The sequence below is a fragment of the Lynx rufus genome, unplaced genomic scaffold (assembly GCF_022079265.1).
Source record: "Lynx rufus isolate CCGP_SWC_20201006 ecotype Redwood Valley unplaced genomic scaffold, mLynRuf1.p SCAF_20, whole genome shotgun sequence".
NCBI lineage: Eukaryota > Metazoa > Chordata > Mammalia > Carnivora > Felidae > Lynx > Lynx rufus.
The window spans coordinates 14,949,562-14,976,165 of NW_025814835.1; positions in this window are offsets into that span (position 1 = coordinate 14,949,562).

The following is a 26,604-nucleotide window of genomic DNA, read 5'->3' on the forward strand; positions in this document are numbered from 1 at the left end:
AGCGAAGCTTAAAGAGAGCTTTATGAAGCCCCTTTTCTGGGATCATTAGCTGCATGTGAATCTATCGTCCCCAAATAGTAGTTAGACAGTAGCTGTAAAATGTTTGACTTGCAAGCTATGCATGACCTGTACTGTGAAACTGTGTTTAGGGTCTTATGTCCAAAAAGTAAATGTTACAGATTAAAAAAAAAAAAAAAAAGTCAAATGAAATTCCTCTTCACTTCTATCATCTTACTCAAACTTCTCACTGCATTAGTAAGGTGTGAAATGTAAGAGCAAGCACGTTTTGCAGTGTTCATAGAGGGTTTTCGTTTGCCCTTGAAGTCTGCCAGCTTGTCATTGTATTTGGTGTGGGCATGTGTGGGCATCCTTTTTCAGGTGCCAGACTAAAACATAGGTACGATTTTAGAATGAGATTTGACACTGTTTTATAGTCTCTTTGGTTTTTCCTTTCAGTTATCACTGGACAAATTAAAAATTTGCAGCCTTGCTCAAAGACTTTTATTTTTTACATTAAAAAACATTGCCCGTGGAATTTAAAGACTTGAGGGTTATTAAAATGACTAAAATTGCTTTTTAAGTGAGTAGCGGAAAGCAGAAAATTCCGTTGGGAATACGTTTTCATAGAAAGATGAGACTCTTCCTGATCGTATGGAATTTATTCCAGTCTAGATTTCATAAACATCGCATTTGTTTCGACTGAGCAGAATCGGTGAATTTTTTTTTTCCCTAGAACTCATCCGTGGGCATGACTGTTCTTTTTAGCTTGGTTTTTTGCCAAAATGGTAGTTTTTCTTTAGGCTTAAGAGGAACTTAGAGGTCTAAAGGCTATTGGTATGAGGAGTGATATCGAAAAGGTTTGAATTTCTATCTTATCTGAGAAGAATGCTGCTGCCAGCCAATCAGTGTTTTCTTTCCACACAAGAAGTCACCAGTCAGTTGATCTGTTGTCCCGGACCTGGAAGGAAAGACCGTTCCTTGCCATTTCCATCGTTACCGGAAAAACATCACTTACAAGGTAACCCTTACCAAAACAGAAGCTCCAAAGAATTAAGTGATCAAGATCATTCAGTAACTATTGAAAATAGTAGTCTATTTCAAAAGCAATGAAGATCAGTTAAATTTTATTAAGCATGAAATACTTCTAAAAAAAATAAGTGGCAATTCAAGCCATTGATTTTTTTTTTCTGACCTGATTCACTGTATAGAGATATATATCTATATCTGCACATGTAGGTATAGACATATATGTAGATACACACACAATGTAGCTGTAATAAGAGTTAAAAAATCAAGTAAAAATGTTATTAGTCATGTCTTCCCACTTGTGGGTTATATGATGTTGAATTTAGATGTTAATTTCTTAGCACATGCTATAGGCTGCATACATTATATCAAACCAACCACCTTTGGGAATGTCTATAGAAATAAACCCATGAGACTTTTCAAATATACAAAGAGGTGGGTTCTACTGTATACATTTTATTGGAAAGCCATTGATGACTGAAGAACATAAACAGGTGGGGCATTTAATTTCTGTCTTCCAAATGGCTTGTTTTTTGGCTCTGCTCAAGCATCATGCGGGGAGTACCATTATTCCTGAACTCTTGCAACATGGCTCCGATTTCTCTGCACAAGTTTCCTTGCACAGTTGGGCCAATGGGTTTTTCTTTTTTTTTTCCTTTTTTTTTTTTTTTTTTCTTCAGGATTCACTGCCTGGGGTATCCCACTATGTATCTCTCACTTGTGATGTAGTGGTGCTTGAAAACACTCATCTCGTTAGCTGGACTTTATTATTCTAGTCTAAGATTTTTGATACTATTCATATTATGATCTTTTTAGGGACAATCAGTAATATTTGGGGCAAAGTACAGAGGAGTCTCTCAAAGTCTGTGACAGCATGTATTTTCTTTGTTTTTCTGGGGGTGCTCTCATAGCTGTCCCTGTTCTTCTAGAACACTGCTCTAAATTCATCACCACAGAATGTAGGGCTAATAGCTCATGTGGAAGTTTTCTGTGTTCTTCCTGTGAGTTACTGGGTGATTCTAACAAGAGTTTTCCAAAGGGACATTCGATTTTTAATTTGACATTTGCTTTTTGAGAATCCAGAAGTAAGACAGTTGAATGTGTTGGTGGTAAAGGAGCATGGGCTATAAGAAGGAGGAAATAGATGAGGCAGATGCCCCCATGAGGGAAACAAGTATCAACCTCAATCTGTGTCATCTCTATTTAAGCAGTGGGAGAACAGGCTGCTGTCTTACACTGTGCTTCAGAAAAGTCCTGGTCTGATGTTTCTGGCTGAGAGACAACCCACCCACTGTGTGGGAGCAGTGGGGACGTGATCTTGGATCTATAGCAATAGATAGGCAGATCTGCCCAAGATGGTGAGAAAATACTTGCATAAAAGGAGGGAAGTCTATAATGGGATTATGGGTCCAAAACCAAATATAAAGGAGCTGAAGGTCCATCATGGCAGAAACCAGCTGAAGAAAAAAACACAAGGACAACTAGGAATAACTTAGCCAAGCACAATTTGTCATTCTAGAATGGCCTACCGAATTCAGTTCAGGGTGTTGAAGTTGAAGACATCTAGGGAATGGGCTCAGCTGATGAGCGGATCCAAGGAGGACCCCTGGGTTTGTCCCCACACCGGTCAATTTGAGAGCTTGCTCTTAGAGGTGGTTGCTGAATCATTACAGACAAACTCTCACAATGGCCTCTTCACAGTGGAATGCCATGCCTGTGCCTGTGGATGTATCCTGACTTGAGTAGGTTGATACTATTGGGAAGACTCGTTCGAGACTATTTTGGTTTTTCTCCTGGTTGTTGTCATTTATTATATATATAGTTTTTATACCACCACGTGTTCCTGTTTGCCTCACTTGACGGTTGCAGGTGGGGAGGCTGGTTTCAGCGTGGGGCAGAGGAACTCCCCGACGTAAGCCATGCAGCTGCTGCACGGGGTTCCTGCCCTTCTTCCAGCTCCACTGGTGGGTTCCCTGGCCCTCTGGATAACTAATACTCCAGTCAAATGGCTAGATTAATGCTGCTCAGAGGCTAACTCAAGTCCTTGACGTGTTTCATTTACAATTATGTGGATTATTTATTTTGGGAGCTTTTCTTTTAAAGGGCCAAATAGCCCTACAGATAAATGAGCTGCTGGGCTGTGTAGAAAATATTGTTCAAATGTTGCCAAATAATTGACTTTGGAAGGGGGATATCAAGCTGCTGTTTATAAATCTGAATGTCTTAAAAGCACTCTTGCTTGCTCTCTCTGTTGTAGATGGTGTCTTAGCAAGTCCTGAGGTTTTCCAATGAACCCCATTTTAATATATGGTATTTTTGTATGCCAAACTGGTGTCTTGTCCTTTGTATATGTGGTAATGTTGATTTTATGACTACTGTTAAAACACATTTGCTATGATTAAAATTCATAAAACGATTTCAAATAGACTCATGCGTTTGTTTCTTTTTTCTTCCCACTCCACGGAGAAAAAAAAAATTGGCTAGAATTTTCATCATCAGCTAGTCTAAGAATTTTAATAGACTCAGGTAATAAAGCAACAAGGAGCTCCCGAGCCAAGAATTTTAAGTGGAGGTGACCTTCAAGTGGCTCCTCTGAGAAGCCAAAGAACACATTTGTAATGAGTAAGCCCAAACATGGTTTTGCAACTTGGGTTTTCGTGGCTTCTGGTGGCCCTACCTTTCTCTTCTACTGTTTAGAAACGGCATTGTGTGTGTCCGACCCCAGGTGGACCATCTTATTGTACTATGTGTAGAACAACTTCACACAGGCTCCTGTGTAGTGAGAGGTCTGTCTGGAGAGGTATCTTTCAGTATATGTTTTCATCAGTGGGACAGAGTGTTTTGGAGAGCCTTTAAAAAATATATATTTATTTCTTTTGAGGGGGAAGGGCAGAGAGAGAGGGAGCGAGAGAACCCCAAGCAGGCCTGCACTGTCAGTGCAGAACCCTACACGGGGCTCAATCTCATGAACCTGGAGATCATGACCTGAGCTGAGTTGGACGCTTAACCAACTGAGCCACCCAGGTGTCCCCGGAGAGCCTTTTGTGATAAAAGCATCCTTTCAGTAACTCTGGGTCACATGAATGAATTTCAATTTAGTTTAGCAAGTGGCCTAATCCTGCTTGAGGGGTCATCAATGATCTGATACGCATGCATGCTAGAATAAGCATGACCAGGCTCTCTCTGGACAATTCAAACATAATCCCCATAGTTTTAAAAGTGTGAGATTACTGTGATTCAATACCCATTTCTTGTATCAAAAAGCAAGCTTTGTATTAGGGAGTCCAGATTTTTGAAAATGAGAAATTTATTTAGCATATTTTAGAATTCCTGGTAGGGATTTCCCTGGTCTTAGAGCGTGTGCGTGTGTGTGTAGGGGGGGGTGTGGGGTGTGGGTGTGTTGGGGAGGGGAGGGATTCCCTTATTGTTAGGGCTGCTTTCTCATGCTTGAATTTTTCTTTCAGCTGGAGAAGGAGTCGACTGGGAGGGGGCAGAAAGGCATGTAAGGCATTTATTAAATAACTTACGCTCCTCCATTCCAGAACTGGATTGATTGCGCCTAGAGCCTTATCTGGAGACTTCTCTGGACACTTCGTGGGAACTGGGTGAATGAGAGGGGATCACAGGCAAGCCCCACGTGCATGTCTTGTCTGAGAATGCCCGTGTTGGCAGTCTCTTCAGATGCGACTCTGTTCGGAAAGCACAGGTTTTCTGCCTCTGGGTGTAGGGTTGGACGAAGGTCGGGGTGGCGGGGGGATCCTGTATCCACTCCGAGGTCTTTGCCACCCTGGCCCCTCCCAACAACGGGGCACTGCGCATGAGCAGCGAAGGGTCGGGAGTGGATGGTAGAGGACGGCAGGAAGAGATGGGAGCCAGGCCTGGTGTCCACGGCATATGCCACCACCCTCACCTTCAGTCCTTACATACGTGTCGCCTCCAAATATCCGGCCAGATTTCCTGAAACGAAAGCCTGTCTGTCTGCCAGTGCCTTGTTTTTCTCAATGCTTTTGTTTCCAATGATGACTCTTGAAGAAAAAGCCATGTTCCATGTACATAGGATAGCACCAAGCTGGGTAGATGGGAGCTGGGGGCAAAGGAACTGAGATCCTGGGAGCGGACTGAGCCTCTGGTTTTCTTTTTATACGTTTGAAAACTTTTGCACCATGCTTGACCCAGAAAACGCTGTAGCTGCAACTGAATTCAGTCTCTCTCATTCCTCTTTCTGCTCCCTGCATTCCCCACCTCTTCACACTATTTTGCCTCGATAAATGAATGCTTCTATTATTGTTTGCAAGGGCAGGTGAATGTGGAGGTGCGCATGTGTGTGCACACATGCATGTGTATGTGTATGGTGCGTGCATGCACGCATAGGAACACTCGATGTTCATATGAAATGCATGTGAACATTTCACAGACTCTTGGCACAGAGGTTTTTAAAGGTTGAAAAAGTGAAGATCTTTAGAGATAGATCAGAGTAGAGGAGAGTACACCAGTTGGGCTGTAAAGAAAGGATAATTTATATATAATCACTTGGGAAAATAGGGAGGAGGAAGCTCCCCTTGGGCCATTCATTCCTCCACATGGCATTTCCGATGCTTGCCAGGCACTGATGCTGCCAAGATGAACGAGATGGAAATGGCCCCATCCTCTTGGACCTCACGGTCCTGTAGGGAAGACAGGCATTAATAAATAAATACTGTTGGGGCGCCAGGGTAGCTCAGTCGGTCAGGCATCCAACTTCGGCTCAGGTCATGATCTTGCAATTCGTGGGTTCCAGTCCCGTGTCGGGCTCTGTGCTGACAGCTCGGAGCCCGGAGCCTGCTTTGGATTCTGTGTCTCCCTCTCTCCCTGCCCCTAACCCACCTGCATTCGGTCTCTGTCTCTCTCAAAAATAAACAAACATTTTAAAAATACATACATACATACATACATACATACAATTTATGGCCATTGCAGAGGTATGTGGTGTTTAAATGCACATAATAGGGAAGAGGTCAGGCTGATCTGGTGGGTTCAGGGTAAGGCATTAGTCAGAAAAGGCTTTCTGGAGGAAATGGCTTCTAGAACGAGATCTGAAGGATAAATTGGGGTCAGCGAGAACCATTTGTGAAAACACATTCAAGAAGGGACAATAAGAGACAGAGGAGGCATGATGCCTTTTATGGAGGCAGAGTTGGCTTTTCTTGCCAGGCTCCCTGCCATCTGTGCATTGCCTTATGCCGTGTTGCATGGCGATTGATGATATTTCAGTATGACTCTCCAGTCCCCAGAAATAGCCACAAAAGAACGTTTTACAAAAGCACAGCCATGGGGTCTGTTTCACGGGTAGTTATTTTCATCAGACATCACTGTATGTGAAACCCGCTCCACAATGAACATTTCACCTCGCTGTGCTCACAGAACACGTGGTTGTTATCCGCCTGTGCCATGTGCAGAAGAAAAGGACACGTCGAGTCTTTTGTTCCAATAGTTGTGCTATTAGTTTCTGAGCCAAATAGGTGTCGAGTCTGATCTTGCTGACACAGGCTATGGGTCAACCGCTATCTAAGATCATGTCTTGAGAAAAGCATTTCCCAAGCTGTATTTTGAGATAGTTGTAGGTATTATGTGAAAAATGTTTTGTGGTTAAATAAACTGGGATAATACTGGGTTAAACAGTTTTTTTTTCTTAATTGCAGAACTTTTCAGAGACTTTAACGTACGTAGCATGTTCTCTAGAGAAACAGAACCAATAGGGTATGTGTATGTGTGTGTATACTCTCTCTCTATATATATATATGTGTGTGTGTGTGTGTGTGTGTATACATATATCTATATAAATCTATCATATTGTATATGTATCTATCTATAAGAGTTATTTTAAGGAATTAGCTCATGAAATCACAGAAGCGGTCATCTTCAGAGTAAACCAGTACGCTGCAGACCTAGAGAAGGGTTAATGTTATAGCTTGAGTCCAAAGAAGTCTGCTGGCAGAATTCCCTGTTCCTCGGAGGTCAGTATTTTTTTCTCTCAAGATCTTTGATTGAATGGACCCACCCACACTATGGAGAACAATGGGCTTTACTCAAAGCCCATTTAACTGTTAATCTCATCTAAAAAATACCTTCACAGTAACATCCAGACCAGTGTTTGACCAAATATCTGGGCATCATGGCCTATCCCAGTTGACACATACAATTAATCATCACAATATGCTAAAGGGCCTTGCAAATCTGGAAAAAGGAAACATAATACGTATCACTTTCTCCCAACTGAGGTGAGTAAAGAATCCATTATTTGCAGAACACCTATTAACATCTGGTAAAACACAGTTTGGAGACTACTGACCTTGAATAATGATTCACAATTTGACTTATTCTAGAGAGTTAAAATATGGCTACACACACACACACACACTGCTTAATTTTTATGTAATAAGATTAAACCATTAGCCTGTATGTTTGCTGTTTAAAACAATAACATGTAAATGTAAAATAACCCAATATTTCTATTCGATTTACTTTCATGTTATATTATAATTTGCATGCTAAAACTCCGTGTTCTGCACACATGACTGATGAAATGTTCCCATATCAGTAAATTATGAGGGGAACTATGTATACATCTGCTTTAGTAATAACAGAATGGATGATTCATACTCGAACAAGTGCATACATACCAGAGTAATTTTGGAAAATTATAGCCTAAAAATTCATAAATATTCAGTACTACATACTATGGGGTTAAAAACAACCCACAACAAACTAAATTGATAATGAGGAACAAAACTAACAATAATTTGCTGTGAAGAAGCAAGAAGCGTGGCAATTAAAAACCGATTATTCAAGGCAGTCCTGATAATTAATATGTATCCCTCCCCCAAATTGTAGGAATCCAGCCATTTGCATATGCACACATGTAATTGGAGCCTTGCGATATTAGTAAAATACTGAATTAGAGCCATGCCTAAATTCTCTAAAATCTAAAAAGCACTAATTTTGGTTTAAAAATACCAAATGTGGCAGAACATAGGTAGGCAGTTATTAATGAGTTGATTTCATGCAGTCACTTAAGAAAAAGTTTTGAGATTGGCAAGGGCAACCCATTAGGAAGATTTGTTGGCCCTGCCATGGGCAGAGGTCCACACTTTGAAAACCGCTGCATAGAGGACTAGACAAAAAAACAAAGGAGTTTACGAAGATATGCACGACACATAAATTAAAAATAAATTGTTTTCCCATTTCATAGGAAATCATTTTAACAGAAATATAAATTTCATGGAATGAAATCAATAGTTGTAATAGTTACTTTCCATATACCCAATATATAGGCAATATAAGGACTATCTATGCTTCCATAAATTTCTATCAGTTTATATATACTTTACTTTTTTAAGTTTATTTATTTTAAGAGAGAGAGTGGGGAGGAGCAGAGAGAGAGAGGGAGAGAGAGAGAATTGAGCAGGCTCCGCATTGCCAGCGCAGAGCCCGATGCAGGGCTCGAACCCACAAATTGGGAGATCATGATCTGAGCCAAAACCAAGAGCTGGACACTTAACCAACTGAGCCACCCAGGCACCCCAGTTTATATATACTTTAAACACAATTGGCCCCACTGCACAGTTAAATTACATCCCCCACCCCATTTAGGACAAATCACATCTCGTTTCTAGCTGTACGTCAGGCAACCAAGAAATGGTCCCTAGTTTACCCGTGCTAGTCTGCCTCATTCCCCAGCCATCGTAAAGGTAACATTCATTCCAAAGTTGAAGGTTTGCACTTCCTCAAATTTCAGCTGAGCTCCTCCAGCCTTTTCCAAAGAGATTTGGTGACTTATCTCTTATATACAAACCATTATTAATTTCAGAATGACTTCAGTTTATACAGTTCTGAAAAACAGGGTTTTGCTTTAAAAAAAAAAGAAGATGGGGCTCTGGGTGGCTCAGTTGGTTGGGCATCTGGCTCTTGATTTCGGCTCAGGACATGATCCTAGGGTCGTGGGATTGAACCCCACATTGGGCTCTGTGCTGAGTGTGGAGCCTGCTTGAGATTCTCTCTCTCCCCCTCCCTCTGCCCCTCTCCCCTGCTTGGGTGCTCTCTCTCTCTCTCTCAAAATAAAATAAAATAAAATAAAATAAAATAAAATAAAATAAAATAAAATAAAATAAAGGAGAGACTGAATATATAAATTTTGGAGAAGCAGAATTAGTGGATTTGGGGTTACATGGGGAAAGACTTCCCATAAGAGAATTTGAACACAGTACTACTGACAGAGGGGTTCATGTTAATGCTGCCTGGATTTTCCCCTGATGGACCGGGACCTATCTGTGCTTTGCACTCACCACTGCACCCCCAGCACCCAGAGGAGTGATCGAGGCTCAGTGAGTATTTGCTGAATGAATGAGGATATGAGTCAGCCTGTCTGCTGGGATAACTCGGCGCCAGCAGGCTTCAGATGCGCTGGCAGTTTTGGAATACCCGGGTGGTTGGGATTCTCTTCTTTGCCGATCTCATCACTTTCCACACTTAGATTCTTGCCACTGCTGAGGGGAAGAGTTTGCTTTCTCTTTCCTGCCCATCAAGCCCGTTTTAATGAGCTGTTCCTGTTCAGCTGTCTTCCGGCAATAAAGTCATTTCCTCTTCCTTAAACTGTTCGTGCCCAAGGCTGAATGCCTTGGTGACTTCACTTGTTCATCAGAACTCACTGATGTCAGGTCTATACCAGCCCTCTCACTCGGCCGCCTACAGATGTTGCGTTTCCCCGTGGCCTACCTGGGGCACACGACCGCGCTCTGTTTTGTTGTACTGAACGACGGTGTGTGGTGTGTGTCTTAGGAGGGAGGGGGAGGGTCTGGATGAGGGAGTGACGGGCACGAGAGGCAGCCGGCGTGGAACATCGGAGCAGGCGCTCACTCCCGGAGGCCTCCCTCACCTCATCCCGGGCCCAGCTCTGGGAGGAGAGGGGGCAGTTGTGTGTGAGGGTGACTGTGTGCGTGTGAGTGTGAGTATGTGAGTGTGAAAACAAGTGTGTGCCAGTGTGTGAGAGCTTGGGTGTGAGTATGACTGTGCATGTGGGTAAGTGTGTGTGAGCACGAGTGTGCATCAGTGAGAGTGTGAGTATGAGTGTGGGTGTGAGTTTGAGTGTGAGTGTGGTAAGTCTCTGAGCAGGAGCACAGCTGTGTGAACGTGAGCACGAGTGCACATCAGTGTGTGAGAACACGGGTGTATGAGTGTGAGTGTGGGTAAGGGTGTGAGAGTGAGCATGTGTCAGCATGAGTCTGCATCAGTGTGTGAGAGCCCGAGTGTGAGTGTAAGTGTGGGGAGGGATGTGAGTGCGAGCGCGTGTGAGCATGCGTGTGCACCAGCGTGTGAGAGCATGGGTGTGAATTTGAGTGTGAATGAGGGTAAGTATCTGAGCAGGAGCACAGCTGTGTGAACGTGAGCACCAGTGTGCATCAGCGTGTGAGAGCCTGGGTGTGACTATGACTGTGCGTGTACATACGGGAGCCTGAGCATGTGGGAGCACGAGTGTGCATTGGTGAGTGTGTGTGAGAGTAGCGAGTACGGGATCGAAAGTGAGAGCCAGACGCACGTCGGTTCCGCCAACACTCGCGGGGCGGGTCTCCACACACCGCATGTGCTCAGGTGGAAAACAATCTGAATTATAAGGTGATACCTTATCTTTCTGATGCAGCTAAAAAAAAAATATGCAAGTTAGGCCAACTTGAATATATAAACTTTTATAGGCGTAGATGCCAAATGTCTGCTTTAAACATAATTTACCTTAATTGTACAAGAGTCTTAAATCTTGGGTGACGTTTCGCTCTTTGCCTTTAAAAACAATTCTATCAGGTGACCTCCGCAAGAATTTAAAACTAGCAGTTTCTTCGTATTGCAATGGAAATGATAACGGTGTATGATTTGTAGGGTCGTTGTGAGGGTTAAAACATTTGATGCAAAGCAAGGGCTTAGAGCAGTGCCTGCCTGGTACGTTGCCAGGGCTCCACCAAGGGCTGAGGCACGAATGCGCGTGTGGGCGAGCGAGTTGCTAGCCCGGGTCTCATCCAGGCGGAGTTTTGTTCTTCAAAGTACACAAACCTCATACTAGGCAAGACAATAGGGATGTGAAAATTTGGGCTACTTTCTCCTTTCCTTTAGGAGCGGTAAGTTTTGAGGTAAACCATCTTGCCTTCTCTTTGGGCAGATCTAGTAACTGTCACCGACTCCACATTTGAAAAGACCTGCACTGGGGCACTTGGGTGGCTCAGTCGGTTCAGCGTCCGACTTCGGCTCTGGGCGTGATCTCGTAGTTTGTGGGTTCGAGCCCCGCGTCGGGCTCTGTGCTGACAGCTCAGAGCCTGGAGCCTGCTTCGGATTCTGTGTCTCCCTCGCTCTGTGCCCCTCCCCAGCTTGTGCATACTCTCTCTCTTTCTCTCAAAAATAAATAAATAAACAATAAAAAATTTTTTTAAAAAGACCTGCATTCAAATTTCAGTGGAAGGGTCTAGAAATGTAAGGCGAATTGAGGCTACGGAAAAAGGCACTTGAGAGACAAAGCGTCTAGAAAATAACAATAACTAACTGTGCAAATAAGACTGCTTTGTTTTTTAAATTTTTTCACGCCTTTGAGCACAGTTTTTTCCCTGTTCTCACTTTTTCCCAAACCAGAAGCCTGTTTCATTACGGTCTTCACTTTGCTCTTCAAGACTGAGTGACTTTAGGTGCGTTTAATTCAACTGGATTTATTCGAGAAGCTCAAGAACTAATTTATTTATTCTATTTATTTTTACAGCATGCCCATTACCCAGGGATTCTGGGCACATATAAATGATATGCTTGGGATTGGCAAACAGGAACTGGTGATAAATGGACAGGGAGCAGACCGTCTGAAAGCATTAGTCAAAAGGACTCTTCCCTTCCAGAAATGCTTGGTTAAGCAGGTTGGTCTTGCAGTTTTCTTGGATCTTGACACTTTATGTGCACGTTGCTTGCCCGTTTTTTGACATACACAACAAGCACAGCGAGGTCCCTGGGTGGAGGTGGGGCAGCCAGAGAGGAGCCCCCAGCAGGGCAACGAGTGGGACCCAGCGGCAGGGGGTGGGCCTCCCGCCGACCTCCGCAACCATTGTGCAAAGGCCCGGGCTCTGTCCCCTGGAGGTCTGTTTTGCAACTCACGAAGGGGAGGATTCTGGGGCGGAGGATTCTGCACGTTCTCAAAAGGTCACGTAGTTTCAACCCAGGTTCAAGCAGAAAAAATCAAAGATACCGGTCCTCACTTGAGGGGAGGTCAGGAGCACACTGAAGAGGAACCCGAACTGAAGATCTAAGTCCTGCTCAGGAGAAAAGCACGAACAGCGACATGATCAAAGAGGAACCAGAATGTTGTTTTGGCTGTTTTGGTTAATTCTCTCCTCAGCTGAGGAGACCCACTGGACACCACACTGTCCCTGTCATTTGCTGTCAGCCTTTGAGCAGGTCACCTCGTCTTTCCAGGCTTCTGTTTCCTTATCTAAAAAAGGAGGAAGCTGGTCTGCAGTAGAGGTTTTCAGAGAATGTTTCCTGGGAGGCCTGGCGGACGCCAGTGGAGGGCAAGGGGAGGACTGGGAAGGTGCCAACCATATTTCTGTCCAGTAAAAGGAATTCTATCGGAAGAAATAAACTTGAAAGTCACTTTTCTTGGGGCGCCTGGGTGGCTCAGTCGGTTAAGCGTCTGACTTTGGCTCCGGTCATGATCTCACAGCTCATGGGTTCGAGCCCCATACTGGGCTGTGTGCTGACAACTCAGAGCTTGGAGCCTGCTTCAGATTCTGTGTCTCCCTCTCCCTGCCCGCAATCCGCCCCCCCCCAGCCCTGCTCTCTCTCAAAAATAAACGTTTTTTAAAAAAAAGAAAATCGGGGCGCCTGGGTGGCTCAGTCGGTTGGGCGGCCGACTTCGGTTCAGGTCATGATCTCGCGGTCCGTGAGTTCGAGCCCCGCGTCGGGCTCTGGGCTGATGGCTCAGAGCCTGGAGCCTGCTTTCAATTCTGTGTCTCCCTCTCTCTCTGCCCCTCCCCCGTTCATGCTCTGTCTCTCTCTGTCTCAAAAATAAATAAAACGTTAAAAAAAAAAATTAAAAAAAAAAAAAGAAAATCACTTTCCTTGACAAATTCTAAGGAGATTTCTGCCTTTTCTCTAGCCAATCTTTTCCCACTAATTTGTTTGACCCTAATTTGGGTCTAAACTTGAGGTGTGGGCAACCTCTCCCACGGGGGTTCAGGGAAAGATTGCCAACATAGTCTTCTTTAAGTTTGTTCTCCTGGGGCACCTGGGTGGCTCAGTTGGTTAAGCGTCTGACCCTTGACTTTGGCTCAGGTCATGATCTCGCAGCTTGTGGGTTCGAGCCCTGCATCAGACTCTGCACTGACAGTTCAGAGCCTGCTTGGGATTCTCTCTCTCCCTATCTCTCTGCCCCTCCCTCGATCTCTCTCTCTCTCAAAATAATAAATAAACTCAAAAAAAAAAAAAAAAAAAAGCTGTTCTCCCTACCAGGTGATTGTGGGGGTTGTGCCCAGAGGCTATTTGTCATTTTTTACAGACTTTGATGAGAGAAAGTGGCTGATTTTAAAGAAGCAGCTTCAAAACCTTGTGGTTTTGAATGTGCCACTCAGCCCAAAGTGCTCTCTAAATGGAAAAAAAATTATTACAGCAGGACTAATCTCTTTTTACAGCAATAAAACGCAGACCCAGTCATATAAATACAGCGGTGGAACCAGCCAGATTTAACCCTGAATGGAAAATGTTTTCAACAAATAGGTCTGGGAGCCTCAAATAAATGGCAGACTTAGCAAGAGGTAGAAGATGTGACTTTGCCCTTTTGAAGGCACTCACTCAGGTTTGGGACGCAGGCGTATGGAGACGCCAAACAGAATCCGTGTGTTAATGAGCTAAACGAGGCTCACCTCCCAGCCTCCACAGATGGTGGGGAAGCCTGAAAGCAAATTGAGCCTAAATGGGTCACCAAATGCTTTTCGGTTCTTCTTAGTGATCAAGACGGATCTTCACGGCCCCATCGGCCTTTCTATCTAACACAGAGATTTTACAGATTTTACCCCGGCAGCGGGAAGGAGGCGAAGGCACCCTGTGAGGTGCCCCACAGATCCTTGTGATTCACTGTGCCAGCGCTGTGTGTATGGGTAAGTGGACTCACCACTTACTTAAAAAACAAACCAGAAACAGCCCTGCATTCCTTCCCCTTTGCTGGGCCGTTTGTATCTAGATCAATGACTCCAAGAAGTCTACGGTTCACTAGAAGTTTTGGCTTTCTTTGACATTTTCCGTTCCCCTGACCAATAACCCGTTGTCAAACTGACTTTCATTTTGGGGGGATGCATAAACAGGGAATTTGTTTTGAGCTGTTGACGTCATGGGGTGCGGGCAGGGGGGACACCTGGTCCAGGGTAAGGTTTGGGTGTAAGCTCAGGCTTCACAGCTAGTTCTCTGTGTAGCCTTGGGAAAAATGAATTCACCTCTCTGGACCTTAGTCTCTGCGTTTGTAAAACGAGGACGGTAAAACCTAGCACCTTGCACAGATACTCTAGGGCTCACACTTGTGAAGATGCTTCAAAAATATGAAAAATATAACATGTATTAATGAAATGCTTCAGTTAACAGTAAATGCTCATTAAATACCTGTTAAAGCAGTGGCTATAGACTAAAAACATAGGAGCACCTGGCTGGCTCAGTCGGTAGAACAGGCGACTCTTGATCTCAGGGTCATGAGTTCAAGTCCCACACTGGGTGTAGAGATTACTTAGAAAAATAAAATCTTAAAAAATAGACTAAAAAAAATGAAGCATAGAATTTGTTTATTTTTCTTTGACATTCTTATGGCCACTGCCCTGGTTTTAAAGCTCATCGGGAGATTCCAGTAGATTCTTGGCTAATGTCCCTGCCTTCTCTGCTTTATCTCTACTAACCACTTGAATAGTTTGTTTAAGTTTATTTATTTATTTATTTTGAGAGAGAGAGAGAGAGACAGAAAGAAAGAGAGAGAGAGAGAGAGAGAGCACACATGAGCAGGGAAGAGGCAGAGAGAGAGAATCCCAAGTAGGCTCCCCATGGTCAGCACAGAGCCTGAACCAAGGCTCGATCTCATGAACCATGAGATCAGGACTTGGGCCAAGACCAAGCTTCAGACGCTTATCTGACTGAGCCAGCCAGGCACCCCCTACTACCCACTTCATATACTCTTCACCAATGCTAGCATGAGCTTTCGAAAACCACAGATCTCTGAGCACACCCCTCTCCTGGTTAAACCCTTTACTGGCTTGGTCCTATCAATAAGACCAGGGTCCCCAAACCTTAGCATCACACGCAGGGGTCCTCACTCCTCCCCGCACCTACCTCTCCAACTCCAGCAGCGTTTAAGGATTTTAAATGTCCCCTGAATGCAATTGTCCGTACACTGTCTCTCTTTCCCTTCCCGGTGTGACTGGGAACTTCTCAATATTCTAGCCTTGATGTCATAGAGGCCGGGAAGCTTTTCTGACCCTCCGAGAGAGGGTTCATCCGTCCCTCCTCTGTGATACCTGGTATCTTACGTACCTTTCTTATGAAAGGCACTATCATGGAACTCGTTGGCTTACATACCTCTGTCTCCTACTGGACTGTGACCTGCCTGTGGGGGGGGGGGGGCTAACTTAGTTCCTGTGTATAAGGGGTCTGTAGAGACCCTTCTCACTTGTATCTTTTCTCGCACCTGTACTTCTCGAACAGCGCTTGGCTATCGAAAAAGTTGATGCTCTTGAGGCTCGTGAGTGGCATGTCAGAATTTCTGCCCCTACGCTGAATGGCCTTGTTCAGTGGCTTAGATCCCTCCTTGCCATCTACGCCTGCCCTGTTCCTTCTTCTGTCTTTTCCTTCTTTCCTTTCAGATATTTCTGTCAACTTCCCTGCTGAGAGTTGTCTCTGTGATCCTGTCATGTCAGGTGTCCTCTAGCCCCAAACTTCACTATGACCGCCGTGAATGGGACCCGAACAGGGAGCTGTGCAAGGGCTCTGTGGCAGCTTTATCTTCTGATAGTCCCGGGTCCCTGAGCAGCCCCCGGTTAACCAGTAGGCCACAAGAACTTATTTAAAGACATTATTTAGAATACGCATGCACAGATATAAAATCAGCCCCAAGTTAAGTGTCCAAATCGTTTAAATGACTAAAACTGCTCCGAATGAATGGCTCCTACTGTGTTGTGTATCACATGGGCTATTAGCATACATACGAATTATTATTCTCCAGGCTTTTTGTGTGAGAACTCTAGGGCACGGAAAGGTTAAGCAGCATTGCTAGAATCATACAATAGTTGATGGTGTTGTCAAAATTCAAATCCAGGCAGTCTGAAAACCATAGATTTGGATAATCAGGATCCTTTCTTTTCGAGAGAGAATTAAAGCTTTGAATGGTGCACACGTAGGTGGTTTTTGTGCTAAAAATATTATACTCTTGGTATATATTTACCACTCAAATGGGGGAAAGTGGTGAAGGAAACAGGGGGAACAGAACAAAATAAAAAGGAAATGAGATATTTGCAACAGCATGGCTGGACCTTGAAACGTAATGCTTCGTGAAATAGGCCGGACCCGGAAGGACAACTATTGCATGATTTTGCTTACGTGAAGTGTGCAGAGACGGAAAGCATGATAGAGGTTCCTGGGGGCTGGTGGGGAGGGAGGGAGGGAGGGAGAGGCATTGTTTAGTGAGTAAACAGTTTCTGTTGGGAATGACGAAAACGCTCTGGAAATGGACGGCGGTGGTGGTTACACAACATTGCAAACGTACCTAACGTCACGGAGCGGCACGCTTCAAAACAGTAAGAAGGGTACATGCTATGTACATACGACCGCAAGAAAAAATAAAATACGAAGCAAGGTAGCAGTTGTATAATCCTGGACAACAGCTTCCTCTTGAGGCGGCCGAAGAGGCCTGACGTGTGATTGAGGGCTCTGCCATTTGCTCTCAGCAAATAGAATTTAATTACTCACGGCCACCCCCCCTCTTCCGCAGCCCTTCAGTGTGGCAGCGGCTCAGGACCATTACTGTTGACAGAGCAAAATTAAGTATATGGCGGGGGGGGGGGAGGGAGTATACATTTCCTCTTCAAAATTAAGGAATTATGCAAAGTAGATGTGCTCTACCTAACGTCACTTTAATCAGAGCTAACTATATCCTGCACCCAGGAAAAGTGGAGTCTCCTGAAATGCAAAGGGTCGGCTCGAGCCTCCCGCCTGGCTGACCTAGGTCAACAGGTGCCACGCTGCAGTCCAGTCCAGCCAGAAACTGTTCTATCTGACCTGCCAGAGTGTTTGCCTGAGTGGCCAGCAGGTTAAAATCTGGCCATTTCTTACAAATGCGGGCTTCTAGCGTTTTCCTTGAAAAATCGGAAGGTCGGGCAGCGCGGCCCCATGCTGGTACGCAGAGGGGGTCGAGGCTGTCCCGTCCAGGCTGGGCACCTTCAGTACCTCCATCCGCTCCCTCGCTCACGTTTTCTGCTCAGCCCCCTGCACGTGTGGGTTCTTACCTCAGATGCGAGACTTCCCTACCCTTCATCTCATCTCCTCAATTAAACTGCCCAGTCCTCCAATCCCGCCCCTTGGCAGCTCTTGATTCTGTAGCACTCGCTGTGCCTACGCCACTCTTGGCCCTTATCGCGTATTATCTTTTAAAATGTCATATAGACATGACAGAAAGTTCCAGACTCTCTGAAACGGCAAACGTAATTATTTTGCACTACTCTCCATTTCCGCCTTAGAAGACACAGTCACTCATGACCCAAACTAGATCGTAAGACCCTTCGGTGCATAGGCTACGCCTTAAACCATCGGATTTTTTTTTTAGCACCAGCATGGGTTGCGTTGGTGTCAGTAACGAATCGGTAGGTTTGGGAACCTCTTTAAGAATGCAGATGACTCGTGAGTTCAGCGATTTAGAGCATTGTGGTAAGGCGGCCAACAGCAGGGACTTCACCCCTTGGAGAGTCAATCCATTTGTCCCATCCTGCGGACACGAACCGTATCTCATCCTCTGGACAATACCCATTCTTGCTCAACGGGCAGAAAGAGTGGCAGACACGTGCAAATCCATTGCCTGGTCCTGGGGAAGAATTCATGGGCTGGCCTTGTTATTTCTGTACAAGGAGGCTGTCCTTTAGACAGTAAGGCATCTTTACAAAAGAAGATGGCAGCTATTCGTTTTTAAGCTCATGCTGCAAAGTTTTGAGTGAATCAATGATGAATTAATGATTATAAGCCAATAACCGATATTAGTTAGATGCTAGGAAGAACGGTGGTTTCGATATGAAGAAAGAAGACCAGGACAATCCGCAATGTTAAGATAGAGCGTGTGGAGTTCGTTGTTATTGAGAAGTCACGTTAATTTATAGGCAAAACATTTTTGATCTGTAAAGAAAGAACTAAAACCAAAGAAAACTGTCGGGTAATTGAGTGTCAAAGCCTTGTCCCTTTGTAGTTCAGTACTTTTTGGTAAAGTCAAATTTGGGCAGTCCTTGCTTTGCGCAGTAGAGCATTAACTGAATCCCATGCATGTTAGAATCAGGACCATTCAGTTCTGAGATGCACAGGTTTCAGTAAATATGGTAGCAGGCAAAGCGAGGAGTCCAGTGAAGTCCAGTAAAGACTAGTTCTATCTACAAAGAATGAGGGACAATTAAGGAAGATGAGAGAATATTTCCACGATCAGTGAAATAAACTAAAGAGCATACATTATGAGTTATTTAATATTTCAGGTGAAACACAATTTTGCATTGATAGATTTGTTGGTAAATGCCAAGACCCTCCTTCTGACTTGTCAGTCAATCCACCCAATACACTTTATATTAGTCAGCATAGTTAGGTTATGCATAGTAACAAACAACCCCTAAGTCTCAAGGCTGAGCACCACCAAGCTTATTTCTCGCTCTTACAATGCTGTTTGTGGGTCTAGGTGTCTCAGTCTAGGACAGATGCCCTCTGGGCAACATCTCAGGATCCAGACTGAACGGAGAGCCCACCATTCCATAGCTCTACCTCCTGGAACACGTGACCTCCTCAGTTGACAGGGCAGATGAAGAGGGTCTCACACTGGTCATTAAACGCTTTGGCCCGGAAGTGACACGCTTCACTTCTGCTCCAGAACATGGTCCTGCCTAACTGGGAGGGAAGCAGAGAGATGTTATGCTGTCACACACCCCAAAGGAGAGGCAGAGAAGAAATGGGTGAGCAATAAGACAGCACTACTGCCCCTTTCCAATCACCTGACACTTGTGTACCAAACTTGTCTGGTTAATATTCTAATTTGTTCTCTATAAACCTAGCTAGCTTTGAGGAACTGGCAATAAACATCATCACTGTTTAGAGATACAACTAAAGAAGAAGAAAGAAAGAAAGAAAGAAAGAAAGAAAGAAAGAAAGAAAGAAAGAAAGAAAGGAAAAGAAAGAAAGAAAAGGAGATCCTCATGCTTTCATGTGTTCAGCAAACATTTGTTGAATGCCCGCTATGCACACTGGTCCAGGTGCTGGGATTCAGCAATGGTCAAAACACATAAAAGTCCCGTGTTTTTGAAAGCGTATTCTTGTGGGGGAGATAGACAATAAAATATACGCATGACAAATATACATATGACAAAAACAGTTGGCATATACTGTGACTTCGGATGAGAATTAGTGTCACGTCGTGAAGAGGCCCAGTGGAGAGAGAGGTAGCACGTGACTGGGGTGGAGTGGAGCCATTTTGGATAGGGTACCCAGGGAAGGCCCCCGTGAGCCCGATTTTGTATAATTTTTTTTTTTGAGTATTAATACATGGCAGGCACTGTGAGAAAGAGGAACTGGATGGGTTTATGATACAGATTCTACCCCCAGAGGGTTTTACAATGGAGGAATGAAATGGGGAATATATAGACTATAATAAAGGTTAAATGAGAGTTTTTTTTTTAATTTTTTTTAAACGTTTATTTATTTTTGAGACAGAGAGAGACAGAGCATGAACGGGGGAGGGGCAGAGAGAGAGGGAGACACAGAACCGGAAGCAGGCTCCAGGCTCTGAGCCATCAGCCCAGAGCCCGACGCAGGGCTCGAACTCACGGACCGTGAGATCGTGACCTGAGCTGAAGTCGGACGCTTAAACGACTGAGCCACCCAGGCACCCCTAAATGAGAGTTTTTAAAAACAAGAGTTAATATTTACTATCAACTCCCTACCAGGCACGTTCCATGATTTAATGTATTTAACTCTCACAACCACTGGCCACCTCGTTTTTCAAAAAGACAAACATAAGCTGTGACTCCCAGAAGGTAAGCAACTTGTTCAAGGTAACATATATAAGGAGCGGCCGAGCTGGGCCTCAAACCCAATTCTCTGCCTCCAAAGTTGTGCACCTAACTACTGCGCCCTACTGACTTCCCTAAATGTGATCAATATCACGGCAGAGGTGTAACTGAGAGGTGAGAATCTATTTTTATTTGAGAGAAGGGAAATCAAGGAAGACTTCTTGGAGGAATTGGTGTATCCGGGCCTAGGTGAATTCCGGGGATTCAAGGAGAGGGCATTTGAGGAAGTGCAAACATAAACAGAGGTATGGAGTCATGAGGGCTCAGGGCATGTTTGGTGAGGAAAAGAAGCTTATGTTTGGCTAGAATGACTGCATAGAAATATGGAAATGAGCTTGCGAAGAAAATTTGAGGTCATATCACAGAAGGTCTTAAATGCCAGGCAAAGGAGTTTGAACTTTGTTGAAAAACACCAAAGCAATAATAGCTATTGAAACTTTTGAGCAGAGAAATAGAATGAGGAAAGGCCGTGTCCTGAAAGAAATTAGCCGGCCAGTGCCGTAAAGAATAGATTAGACCGTTTGGTCGGGGAGATCAATCAGGAGCTCTGGAAAGGGCAGCGTCAGTGGAGAGGAAAAGCATGACATGAGCCGTCATTTCAGAAGTAGAATGGAGAGCATTTGTAAGGAACGTGGGAAGGGAGGGTCAGGGAATAGGGAAGGAAGAGTAAAAGATAACAGCCTGGTGAAAAGTCTAGATAATTCTTTATTTTCTTACAATTTACACTTTGTTTCTGCTTCTATCACTTATCTTTGATCCCCAGACAGGAGTCAAAAAAAGAATTTTACTGCCGTCTTTCTGGGAAATCCAGTGAATGCAAATGGAACAAAGCTACTTGAATTATGAGCTGTACAGCTCCACATCTCTTCTCCCAATGAAAATCTCATTAGCCTGCCATTTGAAAACTAGCGCATTCAAATTTGACTTTGTTTGGCTTGTGCAGTTGGATCCCTTTAAAGCGATAGTTTTTCAGGAGTGTGGCAGGAGGCCTGAAATTTCAATTAGAGAAGCCAGAGGTTTACCTGTTGGAGGAAAGAAGGTATTATCTTCGTGTTGCTAGGTGATGGGTCTCTAAAGCAATAGTTCGGTCTTAAAGGCTCAGAGCTCTTTTCAAATTCCGTTTCTTTTGAAAGCAAACATCAATTTAAAACTAACCCCAGATGCCCCACTCTGGTTCTATAAGGAATAAAACCACTTACCTGCCGTAAATCCAGCAAACCTTCTGCTTACCCCTTCCCCAGACTAGATGGCCCTAATTTACATGGACGACCAGCCTTTACTCTTTCCGTACCGTATGGGTAAGAACGACAACCAAGAGCAATGCCAAGGAGCCATTCTCACTACTTTTCATGCTCCGTTCCACTACCATTCTATGACACATATACTATTTTTTCCCCTTTAATAGATAGTGTGATAGTTAATTATACCCGTCAACTTGGCTGGGCTATGGTGCCAGCTGTTTGGCCAAACACTCATCTAGATATTGCTGAGGAGGTATTTTGTAGGTATGATTAACATTTAAATGAGTACACCTTGAGGAAGACAGATGATGCTCCGTAACTTGGGTGGGCCTCACCCAATCAGTGGAAGACATCAGGAGCAAAGACTGAGGCCTCCGGGAGTGGAAAGTGTCCTCAGGAGTGCCACGTAGAAACCCCGCCCGAGTTTCCAGCCTGCTGCTCTGTGGAGCTCTGACTCTACGCGGCAACGTCAATTGTCAGAATTTCCTGCCTGCCAGGCTGTCCTGCATCTTTCAGACTTGCCAGCCACTTCCTTAAAATCGATCTCGATCTCCATCCGTAGCCATTGCTTCTGTTGCCCTGGAGAACCCTGACCACTACAGAGTGAGAAAGGGAGGCTTCCATAGGCCAACTCGTTCAAGGTCACCCAGGTAGCGAGTGGTGGAAGCAGGACTCGAGGGAAGTCCGCTCTCATAACCACTAGACTAGACCGCCTCCTGTGCCAGGACAGGGAGTTCTACTCATGCCGATGCTATTCAAACTTGAAACAAACAAAAAAAAAATTTTTAATATTTATTTATTTTGGGGGGAGTGCAAGTGGGGGAGGGCTAGAGAGAGGGGGGCAGAGGATCCGAAGAGGGCTCTGTGCTGACAGGCTGATAATACTGAGCCTGATGTGGGGCTCGAACTCATGAACTGTGAGATCATGACCTGAGCCAAAGTCAGACGCTCAACTGACTGAGCCACCCAGATGCCTCTGAAACAAATTTTTGATGAATTTTTGTCAAATCCCGAAGAAGGAGGGGCAGAAGCCAGAAAATGACACTCTTCTGGCTTTCCTCTCTTTACTGCACTTCCTCTCATCTCTGAGGGGCAGTCCGATCTGAATCCCCCCGGGAGGTATATTCTTCTCTTTCTTGAGCCTCTTTCTTGACCTGGTCCCCGTGAATGCTGGGTCTTCAATCCCCTTCACGTGGTTCTAACAGTGGTTCACTGCTAGTTTCCTAGCTTAAGGAAGAGGAAGATAGTTTGGGTTTGAGTCCTAGGAGAGAGAGATTCCCAGCAGTATTGCAAACATCTTTCTCCTCTCTTAAAGATGCAGGGGTGTGGTCTGTGTGGAAGTTAGGGATGTATATGAAGACACATTAAGGTAGGAAAGCATGGGCCCCAGAGGGGGAGCCTCATATGGTCTGGGGGATGAAGTGTGCACCTCCAGATCCCAGACCTCATGAGGGGGTGCAGTACTCATTGCGAACAATTAGAGCTGAGCGTATGTGGGGCCCATGATCAAAGGGGGAACGTCTCATAAAATAGCAATTTCTGGGAGATTCTCACCTAAAAATCTATACCTAGCAAAGGAATATTGGAGTGGATTGTTTGTACAAATGCCTCTATAATTTCCTTCTCTGCCCTTGAGTAGTGCCCTCCCATACTGACTCTGGGCTTGGCCATGTAAGTTGCTTTTGTCAAGAGGGCAATAGCAAATGTGACACAATCACAGACTTGAAAAGTAGTTGAGCATCGGGACTTGCTCTCTCTGTGTTTTGAAACCCTGAGGTCACCATGTGAAGGAGGCCAGGAGACTGGAGGATGAGATGCCACATGGAGAAGAGATGAGCCATCCCAGCTGGAAGGCCTTAGACCAGCCTGTCTGCAAACCACCAGTCATGAGCAAGGCCATCTCATCAGTTGGCCATGGCACATGAGAGGGCCCAACAGAGATCGGCTGAGCCAATCCAGAAAAAACTCCCAGCTGACTCACAGAATTGTGAGCTGAATAAAAGCTAAATTGTGTTGTTTTAAGCTGCTTCATTTCAGGGACGTTTGCTTATGCATCATAAGCTAAGTGATAGATACTAGCGCCCTTCAATAAAGATCCCATTTCCTCCTAACAAAATTCTAAAACATATCTATCAACTGAAATAGACCCAACATACCCATGAGCTGTTCGCCTTACGAAAGGAACTCAAATTCACTTCTTTTCTATATTTTACATGTGATTTATGACTTATACCTCAACCATCCGATTGTTGTATCACTCCAGTATCAAAGCACATTAACTTTCTCTCAAATCAGAATTTAGTAATGAAGTGTATTTCATAGTGAATTTTAGAGTTTCCTTTTATCTTGATGTCAGTCTAATGAAAACCATAGTGATGTCAATATCATTCAAGTTTACAATTTACCTAACATTTCACATTTCCAGAAGTATTCAACTGTTGTTAGTTAGATAATTCCAACAACGTTTTGGGTAAGTGGGAGAGTACATATTCTAATATGCCACTAGAACATAAATTCTATAAGGGCAGTGCTATTACCTGTTTGGATTATTGCTTATCCACAGCACCTAGAACCTGAAGCATAGTAAATGCTGGATAAATACTTGTTTAATGAATGAATGATTAGGGACCCAAGAGACTTGGGTAAGTAAGCATGTTACTCCCTTATGGGTGCTATGAAAAAACACATTTTTTTTCAAATTTTCTATTCTCAATTAAATGGATTATTCCCTTTGTCCTACTAATGATCTTTCCAGCAAGACCATTAATGTCAAAAATATTCACATAACTACTTTCTAGAAGTACTATGTGAATTTTCCTTAAGTTCCGTGAATTGTCAACCATTCCAGAGAGTTCCAGATTGCCACAACTTGTATTATCTCTATATATGTTCCCTTTAACCTAAGAAGGAAGAGAACCCCCCAAGACTTCCAATAATCGGTAAGGCCATTCATTATGTCCAAGGCATAAACCACGATGGTGAACAGAGCCATTTTCATTTGAATGAATGCCTGCTACTTTAGGGACAAGTGTTGAGAAAACCTGGAAGAGTTTAGGCTGTGGTTTAATCAGAAACTATTTTTGCAAAAAGCTGTTGAAGTCCAGTTTTGTAGATATTGGTTGCACTAAAACTGAATTCTCAGCTCTGCTTGCACCTTTGAATGACTCAGTTCATTTATATATGTAATTTATTTATATATATTCTATATGGTATATGTGAATGGGTACATGGGGACTCTTTGGACTAGGATCAATTTTTCCGTAAACTCAAAACTGGTCTAAAAAGATAAATTCTATTAATTAAAAGAAAGAGGAGAAAAAGAAAGATGCCAGCACACACACACACACACACACACACACACGCATGCTGATGCCTAGTCCCCAGACCAAATGAATCACAATTTCTAAAGCTGGGATCTGGGCATCCAGATGTTTTTTAAAGCTCCCCAGAGGCTTTACAAGCCTGCAACCAGGTTTATGAGGATTTGCCTTAAGGATACCACCACTTTTCTGGCTGATAGAAGTAGCCCCTTGATGGCAAATGGGTAAAGAGGCTTGATTTTGCTTCATAATGCCTATTAGATGCTGAGTGGAAATGATGTATGGAGGTGTTACAGGACCAGAGTTGAGCTCATGTCTGGAAATAGGGAAGCACTATTAAGCAATGCATTAATCACGTGCTTACCCAAGACTCATCTAAGAAAGAGCCCCATTGCAATCAGTGACTATTTTATTAGAACTTCAGGTGCCTGTCTGTGCAAGATAATGGGCTTGAATTTAGCAACTGTGCGCACAAAGGGTTCAAGGACACAGTTCCCCTCCCCCATATGTTTACAGTGAGATAGTCTTGGGTTGGCTCAGGGTCCTAATTACGGTAATAACCGAGCATCCTTCACAATAAACTGCACGCAGGATCCTAATTAATGAGCTCAATTCATCTGAAGTAAAGAGTCCACCTACTGTGCAAGAGGGACGCATATCAATCAAGCCCGAGTGAGACACGGGGCCTGCAGAATGTGTTCTATTAATGCCATTTAGCGTCTTTTATCAGAGGCTTTCAGAGCACTTTATAAACATTAACTCTCACTGCACTCTTGGGAAAGTTACTGATAACGTGCTAGCTGTGAGCAAGCAAGCTTAGCCTTGGCTCTCCCGGGGGTTCTGGCTTGTCAGCAGCTGGTGGGGCCCGGGGATACTCTGGGCTCTGCTCACAGCCCCCACTGGAGAAGGGCCCAGGAAGGAACAAGCAGCAATTGGTGGAGGGAGAGAAAGAGTAGGAAATGTAGAAAGTGACGTTTCCGGTCCGATTCTGACTCACACTGGTCCTTGAGGCAAATCTCAGATTTCAGCGTCTCCACCGAGAAATAATGATGATACCTCGTCCCAGTTTCCAAGGACTGTCTCAAGACGGGCACTCAATCCCTTTTAGGAGCTCTGCTCTTTCAAGCCCTGAACTGTGGTTCACCACCCCCTTCCCCAGGCAATACAGTAACACAGGAAAACGTGGTCAGTTAGGCAGGCCTGAGTTCAAACGCCAGCTGTGTGGCCTCAGGCTAATTACTCAGCGTCCCTGGGCTGCGGTCTCCCTATGCCTCAAAAATGAGGTTTACGGTACAACTTATCACAGAACTATTGCGAAGATTTAGTTAAAGGAGGATTAGGATCCCCATTAGAATTCGGCCTGCACTTTTCCACAGCATGCCCACTGATTTTGACAGTGTTCGTAACACGGTTTTCGATAAATGTGACCGCGATTACTGTTAGGTTTGTCCTATCCCCGGGTGGAAGTCTGGAGTAGAGACACCAGTTAGGAGACCATCATGGAATCCTGGCAACAGGGCATGGGGTCCTTGTTCCGAGAGGTGGGCAGATCTGAAAGCTATTCAAGGTAGAATGTATTGGTTGGCTGCCATTTAAATCTGTGGTGCACATCTTGGAGGCCTCCCTTTTGCCTCCTGTTCCTGTCCTATCCAGGATTCCCCATTGTGTTCATTTTCTAGGGCT